The following is a 15,320-nucleotide window of genomic DNA, read 5'->3' as shown; positions in this document are numbered from 1 at the left end:
ACCGCTGGAGGCTTCTTTAAAGCCTCATTTGCAGCATGGGAGGGAGGAGGGTAACTCTGTTCAGACATAAGGGCAGGGGCTAACCGGGGACCTCCTGCAGGCTGTATCCCGGCAGTGGTTCCCCATCCATTTTACATGGTGAATTCTGTTTAGGGGTTTTTAATCTGCTGAGCTTGTTTTTTAATTTCTGCTGAGTCTGTTTTTATATTGTTTTATTGCGGATTGTGGTATTTTCATTGTCGTAATTGCTCTGAGTAATGCATTGCATTAGAAGGGAAGAATATTAAATTTCTGAATAAACAAATGCTTTCAAAATTTTATTTGCTATCAAGGGCTTGAGCAGCTGCAAAAGCATTAAATAACTAGTTGGTCTGGTCCCATGAAATACATCATTGCACCTATCTCTGCATCTAACATGCACTTTTCTTTAAACAAAAACAGAGAGGGGGGAGATAATTATTGGGGTCTCGGAAGGTGGGGAAGGGGAATTTAACAAAAAATCCCTCCTGAATTTTCTCTCAATGCAAATAGCAAATAGCAGTTTCAGAGAAGGGATATTCCTCAGAACCACAGCAGGGGAGGAAAGGGTTAAACTCCCATCTCCATCTTCTGAGATCCAGATAACTGTCGAGTTTGTCCCTCAGTTTGTGGTAGAGGGTTGGAACAGGAGGTCAGGAACTTGAAAATGGATGCTAGCAAGCTGAATAGGGGAATATCAGTGGGGGTGGGGGGGAAGAAGCAGGTCTAGCATAATGAAAGGACTGTTTTAAAAATCTGGAATGAGGGCTTTACAACAGGAACACTTCAGGGTCACTTCACACATTATCCCTCTTTTCTCTCCACTCTCCTATCCCAATACATCCCTGACTATAACCTTCACTCTTCCAGCTGAACCAGCTTTTTAATTTGGCTTTTTAAATTGTTGTAGTTTTTAAAGTTGTTTTTAACACTGTACTATGTCTTTATTTGTTAATGATTTTTTGTTTTTGGAATTTTTATAAACTGTTTTGATTGGTTTTTCTGGAAAGGCGGTATATAAATGTTTTAAATAAATAAACAAACAAACAAACAAACAGACCACCTTTGGGCCATCTAAAAGAGTCTTGCGCCTCTAAATGACACTGCCCTTTCTCTCTTGATGTCTGGGATATAGATCATTTCTAGGGATGGCAGAGAATTCCGCCACGGAATTCCTCCTGCCCCCCTGCGGAATCCCTCGGGACAGCACTTACCTGGGGTGGATGCAGCGGTGGTTCCGGTGGCAGTGACGGTTCCGGCGGCGGTGATGGCTCCAGTGGCTGGTCTCTTGGCCGGCTGCGGCCAGGCTGCTGCAGCCGCCATTGGCATCCTCCTTGCAGCTGTGATAGGCTATGTAAGTATTTACGTAGCCTATCATGGCTAACCCCCCCCAAAAAAACAGCATACGCAAATGGCAGCGACCGCCATTTGTTTCCCTATTTTTCACCGTTCTAGCCTACATAAATATTTACGTGGGCTATTACGGCGAAAAAAAGGGGAACGCAAATAGCATAGTGAGCGTTATTTGCGTTCTTTTTTTCCCCACTAGGCTATTTGTGTTCCCCTTTTTTTCGCCGTAAAAGCCTACATAAATATTTACGTAGGCGAAAAATAGGGAACACAAATGGCGGCCGCCATAGCCACCGCCATTTGCATATGCTGCTTTTGGGGGGGGGGAGGTTAGCTGTGATAGGCTACGTAAATACTTAGCCTATCACGGCAGCCTGGCTGGACGCAAATGGCGGCCGCTATAGCGGCCATTTGCGTCCACAGCAGCCTGTCCGCGGCTGAAAATCCGGCTGCTGATGGCCCTGGCCGGCTGCTCTGCGGAGCCGCTGCGGAGTGGAGCCGGCCGGGCAGGATTCCGGGGGGAAGGACCAGATTGCCTCCCCCCACATCGAGGATTCCGGGGGAAGGGACGGAGCGCCTCCCCCCCCCCACCGCAAATCACATCTGTGAACAGGTGAGTGAGTTTCGTACATCCCTAAATTCATTTCTCTAACTTGGGGAAAGGCACGTAGCTCAGTGGAAAGAGCACCTGCTTTGCATGCAAAAAGTCCCAGGTTCAATCTGCAGCATCTCTGGGTAGGGCTGAGAAAGACCCCTGTCTGAAATGGTGGAGAGACGCTACCAGTCTTCCCCAACCTGGCGTCCTCCAAACATGATGGACTACAACTCCCATCACACCCAAAAAGCACGGGGATGGTGCTAGTTGTAGTCTGGAGGACACCAGGTTGGGAAAGGCTGATAGAGTCAATACTGAGCTAATTTGGAGCAATGCTCTGACTTTTTACAAGGCACCTTCACGTGAAAGATATTCTTCAGGTGTACCGTTCAGACGCTTCGTTGCCTGTACTTTCCCAGCGTCCAACACACCACATGAAGACACGTGTAGTTTCACAGGCAACACCGGATGACTTTGTCATAAACGTCTTTTAAGGGGACGTTTTAGCCGAGTTGGTTCAAATAAAGAGAACGATTCTCTCTCACACACTTCTGAATTTCCAAGAACTCGAGTCATAACGAGGGGGAAGGGGGAAAGACCCGCAAAGGGGCCTCCCCACCTGTACCCGCACCCCCGCACATGGTGGAACATGACAGGCACTGGGAAACGTCCTGCCTCCCCCACACCACCAGCCTCCTGCCCGCCGCCTCTTCCCGCCAACTTCACGTCTTCGGAATCCAGCCTACTTTGGCCCGGCGACATAGTTCGCGCTCCCCCTCAGGCTGCAGGGGGCCGGTGTTGTTCCCCCGCCAAGACGCCCCCCCCCCCCGCCGGCTATTTCACAGTGCGATGCCCAGCCGCCGCGTTTTAAGGCAGGGAGGGGGGAGGCTGCGGGGTAAATGATCACACAGAATGGCAGCCGCGACCGGCAGAGGTCCAATGTCGGCCAAGGCTGCGCTACTCCTCGCCTCCTAGCAGGGAGACATCGAGGCGAGCCGCACAGGGGCGGGATGCCGGGCGGTGAGCACGGAAGGAGCCGGGCGGGAAGCCAGTCTCCCGCCAACCAGCCCTTCCGCGCGGGCGCCAGGGCCCCGCCGCCCCGAGCTGCAACGGGAGCGCGGCCAGAAGCGCCCAGCAGTCTCCCGCGCTCCCATCCGGGGGAGACCCCGGCGAAAGCTGGGAGGCAGACGCTTGCCACCCCGCCAGCGGCGCTGAAAGGCGCGCGTGCCCTCCGCAGAGCACACGGCTCCGGGCCGCCGGGCTCCAGACCCGATGCACTGGCGGCGGAGGGACGCGATAGCTGCCCGCGCCTCCCTTCGGCACCGGCACAACCCACCTGTACCGGCTCCTCCGCTCCCGCCGCGCGCTCTCGCTTTCTCGGCTGGCGGCGGCCTCGTGGCCTTAGAAGGGGCTGACCCAGCCGAGGCGACCCCGCCCCAAAGCGGAGACCCTCCCACGGCTCCGGCTCCGCGCTTTTTCGCTCCCGCCGTTTGGCTGTAGCCTAGCCCGGCGTCCTCCACGAGCCTCCCCTCCTTTCCTGCGCGTGCTTGGCGCCCTGAAGACTCGTTCGCCCCCCCTGGACGAGGTGGCTGAAAACCGCGCGACGTTCAAGAGGGGCTGAAACCCCCCCCGGGGGGGGGCTGAAGCGAAGGCTCTTTATGGAGGAGGAGTATTATGCCCTCGTTGGAAGAGAGCCGGCATGTTTGCAATGCGAGTTTGGATCCCTTCTCCTTCCCGATGAATCTCATCGCCAAGCGGCGACTTTGCGCCCGTCATTCTCTCGGTCGAGCCCACCTCGCAAGATTGTTGTTGTAGGGGATAAAATAAAAGAGCTCTCGGGAATGTCACTCATAGCTCTGGGGCGGGGAGATATAAATGCGAAAAACTCATACTGATAATGTCTAGAACCACACACCTACAGACTGCAGCCTAACTTTTGCCCTGTTTCCATTTTCTTGGCCTTTTCAATAGGCTATAAGTATTCTTAATAGTGCAGCCTTAGTTGTAATTCATGGCCTCTCCGTGCATTCACCTCTTTCTCAGCTCTCCCTGGCACCACCCTCAGCCAGTCAAGCTCTTCTCTCACGCTTGTGGCTGGCATTGGGTCTACTTGTTTGACTGCCCACCCCCTTTTCTCCTAATTGACACGCATTTCACACTGGCTGGTAGCTCTACCACTGCTCACCTACTACCCCTAATGTTTTGCTTTCTCAAAATGCTCGAGGTTCTGCAGTTCTTTAGGCCACAGAAGCACTGCTTCCTCCACTCAAAAGCCTAGACAACAAAATGGGTCACTGGTGTTTCCAAATACAGGCCAGGACTGGCTCTGAATATTAAGCAGGCTTTGGAACCTTACACCACACACAAATGCCTCTCCCCAACTTCGCCCTTCATAAACCACATGCTGCCTCGTGCGCTTGTTAAATAGGCAGGAGGAGATGCCAGAGTTTATTGATCTTCACAGAGATTTGCAGTGTCAAAGATGAGCCTCCTCTTTACAGAGCCGCTGAGAGACAAATCCACTGCTGTACTGACTGATGCAGAGAAAATCATCTATTTCCTCCGTTCGGGATTCCCACTGTCAGGCCTTACTCTGAGCTAGGGCTCATCAAGACAATCCCAAAACCTGTGGGCTCAACTCCAAAAGACAGTTCCAAGGTCAGTTCCATGCTCAGCATCCGAGCATGTGCAGAGTGTACCTCCCTCACATATGGAGCTAGGATTCCAGGCAATAGTTTAAAATAGGGAGGGGTCTTAAGTTCACAGTTCTTTGAAGAGCAAAATTAAGACCCATCATGTAGCTGGTAAATAAGTCCTGATTTAATTTGTAGTCCTTTATTTGTAGAAAATGCCTCAATCCAAATGTGGTTCTAACAGTATCTAGCAAATCCATGGCAGTAGGACAGGATATTCTATCAGGAGAAGGGAATCCAGCAGGAGGGTTAATTTTGCTTTGGGTTCTCTAGGCGTGTATTTGAATTTATTTATTATTTATCTATTTAGTACATTTCTATATTGCCCAATAACCAGTATCTCTGGGCGGTTCACAAAAATTAAAACCATAAAATACAACATGCAAAAACATAATATAAAACCTTTAAAATTTTAAAAACAGAGTAAAAGAATAAAAATCTAAAAACGTAAAACATTTAAAAACAAACTGAAGGACTAAAAAGTCTGGGAAAAATAAAAAGGACTTCACCTGCTGTTGAAAAGACCAAACTGTAGGCACCAGGCGATCCCCTTCTGGGGAGAGCATTCCGCAGATGGAGTGCCACCACCGAAAAGGCACTCCCCTTACTAGCCACCTGCCTCATCTCATTTGGCGGGGGCACCCAGCAGGTGGGGGTTCTGATAATGAACATAGAGTCTAGGCAGGTATATATATGGGAGGGAGACAATCCTTCTCATGTACCATGAGAACAAGATAAGGCTAAGCAGAACTATTAGTTCAGTTAGTTAATTCTAGACTCTGGACTTAATGGTCTTTCAGAGGGTCTGCATTTAGAAAGCTGTTAATTCTGCTAAATTTACCCCAGAATCCTGCTCTGAGGGCACCACTGACCAGAACTGTTTCTATTGAATCTTGTTCTCAGGCCTTCACCACAGGTAGTGTTCTCAAAACATCAAGTGCAACCATAAATTTTCTAGATGGTGTCATTGCAAGTCACCAGAAGAAGTAACTTCTGAAAACCACCACAAAGTTAATGATAATGAAAATTCACATTGCAGTTATTGGCATACAAATTCAGGAGAGCTAGGAGTCCTCCTTTGAACCCGAGTGTGGGTGGAAATGTTTCAAAAGAGACCTATTTACATTTCACAGTATCAGTCATCCATGGATTCCACTCACACTTACCCTGGGGATCAGGGACGCAAGATGAAGGAAACACTATTTGCCCCAAAGGATTATGTTCACTATAATTTTTGGTACACCTATTTTAATCCTCAAAGCATGAAAAGTCGTCATCTCACTTGCAAGAGACACAAGAAATTCCAAGAAAAGGAATTAATTGATGGAGTGCCAAACCTTGAAAGCCATTCATGGTAAAGCACAGTAAAGTCAATCAGTGACAGAGGCAGCTCTGCATATGCTGTAAAAATAATAAGCATACATTGGATTCTCCCATCTCCTTTTAATTCAGAATCACTGTATGAGAGAGGAGCTCCTTCGAACAACCTGAATCCATTCAGATGTCGGGGGAACTTGACGCCAGAATTTGGAACTAAGAAACTTTCCTCAAACTAAGTCAAATAATTCTGGGTTCTTGTGGAGATCTCTCCTATAGTGGGAATATGCACAACTTGGGAAGTAAATCCTGTTGAAAGTCAACAGGATTTACTTCAAAGGCAATGGATTTAGGAAAGAGGTGCAAAATACTCTTTACATTTCACCCTGCAAATGACAACCTTTAGCAATATCCAAAATCAGAAATGAAAGTTAAACTGGCATAAATGGATGATATTAACCTGATTAAAATAATCTCAGGACTTCTCTCGGTCTTTATTATTTGGAAACATTTCCAACTAATTCAGCCAGGCAAGCACTGCTGGGTGAGGGGATGTTTAGCCCCTACCCCATCCCGCTATTTCCCATATCTAAATCCCCCCCCCCTTGCTATTAGCTCTGTCAGGGAGGAGGAAAATATTCCCTATTCATTCAGGGCTACATGTGTTAATTGGCTTATCTAGTGCCAGGATGTTTGTGCTACCAGGAACCACTGCACTGTAAATAACCGCTGTTAATAATACAACTGTCACTTTCTGCATTTAATTTCCTTCTGACCTCACTGTTTACAATACCACCCACCACCCCCTCACACAAACACAATATGTACTGTATACAAACTTGAAACTCTTCACAATACTCCATGCATCTGATGAAGTGGGCTATAGTCCAGAAAGGGTTATCCCAGAAGAAATGTGCTAGCATTTAATATGCCACAAGACTCTTGTTTTTGCTACAATAGCCTAACACAGTGAACCCTCTGGAAATCATTCAGGGCTGTTTCCCCCCAAATGCCTCCGCTGCTCTGCGCACGTCCTCGAGCCCAGCCATTGGGGACTTGGTGCCAAAAGGTCATTCTGCCATGGCTACATGGCCCTGAGAACACGGAAAGAAGTACAAACCCCCTGGTCATTAGTGTCCCATTGGCCACGGAGCAAGGCCATATAAACCAGCCAAGCTAAACTCTTTGGCACAAAAGGCTGCTGGCTGCATTAGCAGGACTCACTAGCCAACTGCCCTCCTGACAGGCCTGAAGAGGGAATACTATGGAGTGTGGAGAAACCTGTGGGATGGAGAGGAAGAGGACAGAACAGATAGGGATGCCAAGAGACTTGTGATGGTGCAGAAAAAGAAGAGTATGTGCTGTGAAGAGCAGAAAGAAAAGCGGGGGGGCGATACCTGAGATGGTGCTGCAGAAAGACCTATGGTTGGGCTGTTTGAGAAGGGAGCATATGCTATGGGGTGGAGAGAGAAAAGGAAAGAGGCATAAAAAAAGAGAGGGGTTCACAGAAAAAGGAGAGGATAGGCTGTAGGGGGCAGAGAGAAAAAGGAAGCCAAAAGAGACTGGGTTAAAATGAAAATCCTTAGCCAAAATAGAATTTTGTTTTTTCATAGGTGATGATAAGTAAAAATGGCCCACAGAGTGATACACATTGTGCGCCCCTGTTCTAGGATATGCTGCCATTTACCAGATTTTCAACATTTTCTCTGCACCAATGAGGACGAGAAACCTAGGGCCTAGGTTGTTGTGGTAGTTTAAAGTTGAAGTTGTAACAAAACCAGTAGGCCATACAGAAGCGTTGCATCAGTGGCGCACATTCCCAGACCTTGTGTCTTTCTTGAAGATATTACATCTCTCCTTGTCCTAGGGAGATGGAGCAGGTGGGAAACAAAAGGTGTGACATGTGGAGTTTCTTATCATAGGAGAGAAAGGAGGTAGAAAGGAAGTGTTGGGTTGTATAAATGTCACCCCCATGGTGGGGAAATTTAATTAATTGACAGTTTAATAGCAATCCCCCACATACAAACACACACACACACACACACACACACCCCTACAGGCTCTCTGTCCATTTGTCTTATAGTAGGACCAGCAAGGTGCGCTGATTATAAAGCATTCACCTAACAATTAACTGGGGAGTCAGGGTGGGGAAGACACAGAGTTCACACATTCTATTTTACTGTTGTTCTTATGGAAGTGAAGCTGAAAGAGTTACTTTGAACTCATCTGGAAAGCTGCTGAATAGCCATTCCAGCACTTTTAATTAAGAAGCTCCTTATGAGCCAAGCAGTCCATAGGGGAAGGGTGAGCATCGAAGAAGACCTGAAGACACAAAGCCATAACATTGTATTGATGGCTCATTTGTCAGTAAAAATAAAGAGAGGTGGCAGCAGCATTAGTATAAAGACATCAACAATTAACTGATGTCTCATTGAGGCATGTTTAGCTCCAAAAGGTACATTTAAAGAATGACTGTCTAGCAGCTCATCTTTTTTTATTCTTACTCTAGAGTAGATGCAGGAAGCCTGATCTCAATCAGGTCCCTAGCATTGGGGGGGGGGGGACAGACAGAGAGCTTTTAAGATCTGAATTCGAGACCTTGCACTTACTGTAAAGTAAAAATAAAAATAAGACATAGGTGCTAGATACACATTTAAAGTGATATCTGTTTTTGGCCCTTAGAATTGGAATCCATGGGAACTCAGCAGGGGCAGCAAAACAATGCTGTACTTGCACCAAGACTGCTTATGTGAGTCAGGCCAGTTGGCCTGCCACATGCTATTTATTTACACATTTATACCCTGTCCTTCAGTGTTAGCACTCCCAGGGCAGTTCAACAACAACAACAACAACAACACATTCAATAACTAATAAAAACCAACCATTGCAAAATGACAGTGGAAGACTTATTAAAACAGAACAGAAGGAGAGTTCAAACCAGTTCATCCACTATATAAAAAGCTGGGGAGGGGAAGGGCGGTCTTTGCCTGGTGCCAAAGTGACACAAGAGGAGGTGCCAGTTGAGCCTCCCTGGGGAAGACCCTTCCAGAGAGTGGGCATCATAAACAAGGCAACTCTCTACCTCTCTCTCTCTGGTTTCCACTCACCTACATCAGAGGATGGCAATATCTGGAAAAGGGTATCCAAAGATGAGCTCTGTATGCAGGCAAGTTCATGTGGGAGTAGGTGATCTTTCAGATACCCAAAGCGTGTGGGTTTTAAATATAAAGTATCAGCACTTTGAAGTGATGCTCTCTCACCTGTTCCTGCGTGTCCTCACATGAAGGTGCATGGGTGTTTACCCTGCCATGTGGTTTGGGTCTTCAGCCTAGAGGGGGAAGGTAACCCGATGCCCTCCAAATGTTTCAGACAACAACTTCCATCATCCCTGGCCAATATGAGAGCTGTAGTCCAAAATATCTGGAGAGCACCAGGTTATCTACCCCTGTCCTAGAGTCAAAGTGCACTGCAACAGGAATCAGGGTGCACATATTTGGGGAGAAACAAAAAACATGTAACTGGGCTCTCTTAAGATCGGGCATTAGCAAAAAGACAAGAGCCAGAGTTTAGAATAATCAAACATACATTTATTGTAGAATATATATGGGTTCTTGCATAAAATTTAGATAGGACCCTCTTTGACCAATAGCACCCAGGGGCCTGGGGAAGGAGGAACCTAGGGTCAAGAAGGAGAGTGGTGGGTGATAGGCAGCAGACTTGTACATTTAGAGATTCTAACTGGGATAGAGAAGAAAAAGGCAGAGTAAAGACAAAGCGTTGTTCCTAGAGAGACAGTCAGAGAACAGAGGCAAAGGAAGAAAGAAGAAATTAACATGCCAATATTAGCTATCCTGAATGGGGAAGAAAAGGGCTTTCTTCCCCAAGAGGTTGAGTTTTGCATACAGGGAAGTATTCCTCTCATGCTGGGGCACAGGCATTAGGCTTGGCAACCCTGGCAGATCCCTTTAGCTTTGTGTGTTACGAGGCCTTTGGTGATAAACTTGGAAGGGGAACATGAGGCACTCCCTTGGATCCCTGACTAAACCAAGAACAAGATAACAAACACAGATGTGGAAAAGAACAGCTAGGAGAGGGTGGGGAAAAGGGTAGGAAAGGTGGGCAGAATTAACTTAGGAGAAGGTTCAGCAAATCTCAAACCTTGGGTCTTAGTACCCCCCCCCCCCCGCAGGCAAGAACAAAAGAAAGCTAGTGGGGAGGGTGAGGATTTATGAAGGGTTCAGTTTTCTCACCATAGGTACTTCATAGGGATCTGTGCGCGCGTGAAAAGGGCTTTTATGTGGATACGTTGAGTGGGGATCCCTAAGTTTAATGGATTGCTTAATGGTTACTAATGTGTTTACTAGTGGTGGCAGCACCTCAGACAGAGGGCTTTCCTTTGCCATGGCTCTATGCTGGCCAATTAGTGGGCACACCTTGAAGACATTAGGAGCAAAACAGGGAAGGAGGCATTTCCTTGTTCCAGCATTCTCACACCCTTTGTGTATGGGCTGAGGCCACTTGTGCATTAGAGGTCCCAATGCAGGATAGTTAGCATAGTTGATTTCTTGTCCTGGGCTAGCTCTATACTAGTGCTTTTTATTGGTATTGAAGTGCACTGATAACTGTTGGGGCACATTACACATTCCATGTACTGCTTTTCTAGTGTTACTTCCCGCTTTTTATTCCATATTATTCAAAATACTGCAGCAGCTGTCATTGTGTGTATCACGAGCTATAAATGCGCAAGAGGGATACAACGTTAACACGATGGGATTTTACTGATATGACATGAGGTGTAGATCTGGCCCTGGTCTCCCAAGCCTTAGCTTAGTTCCCAGACAAAATGGATATTTCAGAGTCAACGTGCCTGGAGCTACTTAAAAGGGGCAGCAAGGCTGAGCTCCTTGGTAGCACATCCAAACACACTTCCATGCTGGCAGTTCCACCTGGGGGGGACCCATAATGTACTTTGAATGGAGGCTCTCCACACAATCTAGAAGATCCAGGAGGCAAGTAATATTACATGCTATGGTTAATGTGTACAGAAGTACTGAATTAAAGGAAAGCCTCCAAGCATCAGAGACAGGAACAATCCAGTAGGCAATTCATCTGGATGCAAAACTTATTCAATTGCTTGCCCAAGGAAGGAGATGTAGAGTCCAACATCTCCTTCCTTGGGCAAGCAATTGAATCCTAGGTTTCAATAGGGCTTAGAACTCTGGTATGAGCCAGCTTGTCTCTTCACCTACTGCGCTAATACCACTGCTTGTCACAGACAGCTGTTGCTCATGATGGTACTGATCATGGCCCCACTGGAGGAGTCCTCCTCAGAGGAGGAGCTGGAGCCCCCAGAGACCCAGGGCACCCCAGATCAGGTACCGCTACCAGACCAGCAGGAGCCTGGGCCCTCGGGGGTGACGGCTGCAGGTCCATCCCTGTCAGGAGGAGGGGACTCTACCTCTGAGGCAGAGGCTGCGCAACCCCCTGGCCCCCAGGAGCGTCTTCGCCTCAAGCAACAGACGGGTAGGGCCCCTTGTCCTTCTCACTTGCAGAGAAGGATTCCTCAGAAGAAAGTGACTCCTCAGGAATAGGACTCTGAACAGGGAGCTCTGATTACGGCAACTGAGAGCTGGGTGGGGCTCAGGAGGCTTTGGAGTTAAAAGTCTTCTCTGTAGACTTAGCCACTGTTAGAAGAACATTGTTCATCAACTCCTGTGCCGTGTACCTTGCTTTCTGGACCTTGCCTTGTGATTGACCTTCCATGTTACTGACCCTTGGACTCCCATTTGACTCTGCTTCTGGGCTGTGTTTGGTCATTTTCTGCTTAACTGCACTTTGACCTTTGCTTGTATCTGGACCATTCCCGCCTTTGCCTGATCCCAGAGCTTTTGTGCATGACCATTGGCTTGCTCCGTTGCCTTGCCTTTTGGATTGCCCCATAATTTGCTCCAACTCAGAGTCTGCTGCAGCCAACACAGAAGAGTACCCCAGGACCTGAACACATGCGCAGTAGGAAGGAATATTGGAAGCTGCTTTATGCCAAGTCACACCACTGCTCCATCTAGTTCACTATTGTCTATACTGACTGAGTGGGGCTCCTCAGGCTTCAGACAGGGATCTTTCCCAGCCCTACCAGGAGATGCTGGTGATTGAACCTGGGACCCTTTGCATGCAAAGTATGTGCTCTACCACTGAGCTACAGCCCTTTCCCAATAAAGAGGAAGCTGTCTTATAGGGAGGCAGGATACTGATCTCTCTAATCAGTATTCTCAGTAGCCAGTCAAGCCTGGGAGAAAGTTCCCCCACCCCAACCCTTAATTTGTAAATGATTTTTTTTTTTTAAGAGGGATGACAAAATAAGAAGGAAAAATTATCTTTATCCAATATTACATTAAAAAGCACATAGATCACTCAAAGTAACAATGCAGAAAGATACAATTAGGCAGCAATCATAGGTATATTTACCTGGAAGTAAGGTCTATTCACTGGAAAAGACCCTAATGCTGGGAAAGATTGAAGACAAAAGGAGAAGGGGACGGCAGAGGATGAGATGGCTAGATAGCATCACCGATGCAATGAATATGAACTTGAGCACACTCCGGGAGAGGCAGAGGACAGGAAGGCCTGGCGTGCTATGGTCCATGGGGTCACGAAGAGTCGGACACGACTGAACGACTGAACAACAACAACAAGGTCTATTGAAAACAGTGAGGCTTACTTCTGAGTAGACATATATAGGATTGCACTGTTATATAAGCACACAAAATATCAAACCCACAGTCACTGTTCACACCCCACGTGACAACACTCCATGACACACATGTGATACTAAAAATATGAGTGGGACATTGCACAAGTATACGAGAAGTTACTGGTAATATTTACAACTATAAGTGGTGTGTTATACAAGATATCTCACATGCATTACAGGGTTTTTGTTCATTGTGAGCCATCTGTGATAGTGAAGCCATTAGATATGGCTTTAGGGTTTTTTTTGTCCATGTAGTGATACATTGGTATGTTGTTACTTGGATAAAGTTGCAACTCATCCCTAATTTTATATTTTGCAGCTCAGTTCATAATCAGAAAACTTACTATGTACACAGATCATCTATAATTTCCCCCCATTTGTTCTCATAGGAGGAAAAATTCCCAGTGGATAACAGTAATTTTTACTTGAATTATGAATGCACCTCTTTGAGAGACCGAATTAATTTGGACTGTATTGATAAACAACACATTAATCTCCACTTAAATGAGAGGAGGCTGGTAGCAATGAATGCTGTTACATAAAGAGATCTCTTCAATATTTATTAGTGATTTTAATTCGCATAACAGTATTCATTAATATATAGTGGTTGCAATAAGCCCCTTCATATCTTATTTGTTTTGTGTTGCTCACGTGGTGAATGGCTATACCGTCAACTTACAAGGTGGCAAATCGAACTTTGAGCAAACCCTGTGCTGTATGCACAAGTATAAGGCAAACTGAGAAAGCTACAGGTTGAAACTGTGTCTTGGGGGTAGTGAGACCATCCCATAAAATTCTGCTCCGTCTGGTCTGGCTAAATCCAGGGTGCTGTTTCGAATGGCCAAGCCAATACATGGTATGACCGCCCCCTGCTGGGGAAGCATGTTAATGGAAATGTACCCCTCTCTACCCTCTTCAGTGATAAACTTGCAGCCTGGAGCCATCATCCAAGCTTTTTAAGTTGTACCTTTAAAATTACACTGGTAGGGCAGTCCATGAGGCCTCAAACACACCATCCTCCAAACAGGACATTATGCTCATTGTATCGCATAAGTACCAACAGAGAGGCACCCTCAGACAATGAGTCTTGCGGGCTAAATGATTAAGGCACACAAATACATGCTCATCCTTTTGGATGACATACCAAGATCAACCCTGCCTGGGGCAATGGTATTTTCTTCCTACCACTAGAGTTGCTGCCTGCGGAGGCCCGATGTGGCCACTTACAGCCACCTTGTGGGAACCATAATTTCCCCTATATTGGAACAAGCAGGAATCATGAGCATTGCCTTTCTGGCTTCATAAGCAGAAACAAATATACATTGTCGGTAGCTCAGACTACAACCCTGTGGGGGGGGGGGTATGGGGATGCTTAGCTGTGCACATTCCACACAATTGCTCACCAGAATCTCTGAGGGATGTGGTGTGTACAGAGAGCAGTTGTTGTTGTTGTTCAGTCATTAAGTCGTGTCCGACTCTTCGTGACCCCATGGACCATAGCATGCCAGGTCTTCCTGTCCTGTGCTCTCTCCCAGAGTGTGCTCAAGTTCATATTCATTGCATCGGTGATGCTATCTAGCCATCTCATCCTCTGCCATCCCCTTCTCCTTTTGCCTTCAATCTTTCCCAGCATCAGGATCTTTTCCAGGGAGTTTTCTCTTCGCATTAGGTGGACAAAATATTTGAGCTTCAGCTTCAGTATCTGTCCTTCCAATGAGCAATCAGGGTTGATTTCCTTTAGGATGGACTTATTTGACCTCCTTGCAGTCCAGGGGACTTGTAAGAGCCTTCTCCAGCACCACAGTTCGAAAGCATCGATTCTTCGGCGCTCAGCCTTCCTTATAGTCCAGCTCTCACAGCCATATATTGCTACTGGGAAAACCATAGCTTTGATTAGACGGACCTTTGTCGGCAAGGTGATGTCTCTGCTTCTTACTATGCTGTCTAGCTTTGCCATAGCTTTCCTCCCAAGGAGCGTCTTTTAATTTCATGGCTACAGTCACCATCTGCAGTGATCTTGGAGCCCAAGAAAATAAAATCTGTCACTGCTTTCATTTTTTCCCCTTCCATATGCCAGGAAGTGATGGGGCCAGATGCCATGATCTTCTTTTTTTTAATGTTGAGTTTCAAGCCAGCTTTTGCACTCTCCACTTTCACCCTCAACAAGAGGCTCTTTAGATCCTCTTCACTTTCTGCCATTAGGGTGGTATCGTCTGCGTATCTGAGGTTGTTGATAATTCTCCCGGCAATCTTAATTCCGACCTGTGATTCATCCAACCCGGCGTTTCTCATGATGTACTCTGCATATAAGTTAAATAAGCAGGGCGACAATACGCAGCCTTGTCGTACTCCTTTCCCAATTTTGAACCAATCGGTTGTTCCATGTCCGGTTCTTACTGTTGCTTCTTGACCCTCGTACAGGTTTCTCAGGAGACAGGTAAGGTGGTCTGGTACTCCCATCTCTTTCAGAATTTGCCACAGTTTGTTGTGATCCACACAATCAAAGGCTTTAGCGTAATCAATGAAGCAGAAATAGACGTTTTTCTGGAATTCTCTTGCTTTCTCCATGATCCAGCGAATGTTGGCGATTTGATCT

At 46.8% G+C, this 15,320-nt stretch overlaps 1 protein-coding gene across 13 annotated transcripts in view; it reads right to left on the bottom strand.

Annotated features, from left to right (window-relative positions):
• SLC29A1 (solute carrier family 29 member 1 (Augustine blood group)) overlaps positions 1-15,320 on the bottom strand; it is a 115,667-nt gene that overhangs the window by 61,644 nt on the left and 38,703 nt on the right. For 8 of the 13 annotated variants that reach the window (XM_084828478.1, XM_084828483.1, XM_084828475.1 and 5 more), the window contains exon 1: positions 3,300-3,334. The exons of the other annotated variants lie outside the window; for them this stretch is intronic. The gene's annotated coding sequence lies outside the window, so the exon portion shown is untranslated. Of the gene's footprint in view, positions 1-3,299; positions 3,335-15,320 lie in introns of those variants that run through there. 13 annotated transcript variants of the gene reach the window in all.

This window comes from Heloderma suspectum, chromosome 1, assembly GCF_057233095.1.
Source record: "Heloderma suspectum isolate Gila_16-S chromosome 1, 16-S_ref, whole genome shotgun sequence".
Classification (NCBI taxonomy): domain Eukaryota; kingdom Metazoa; phylum Chordata; class Lepidosauria; order Squamata; family Helodermatidae; genus Heloderma; species Heloderma suspectum.
This window is presented reverse-complemented; position numbering and strand designations above follow the sequence as displayed.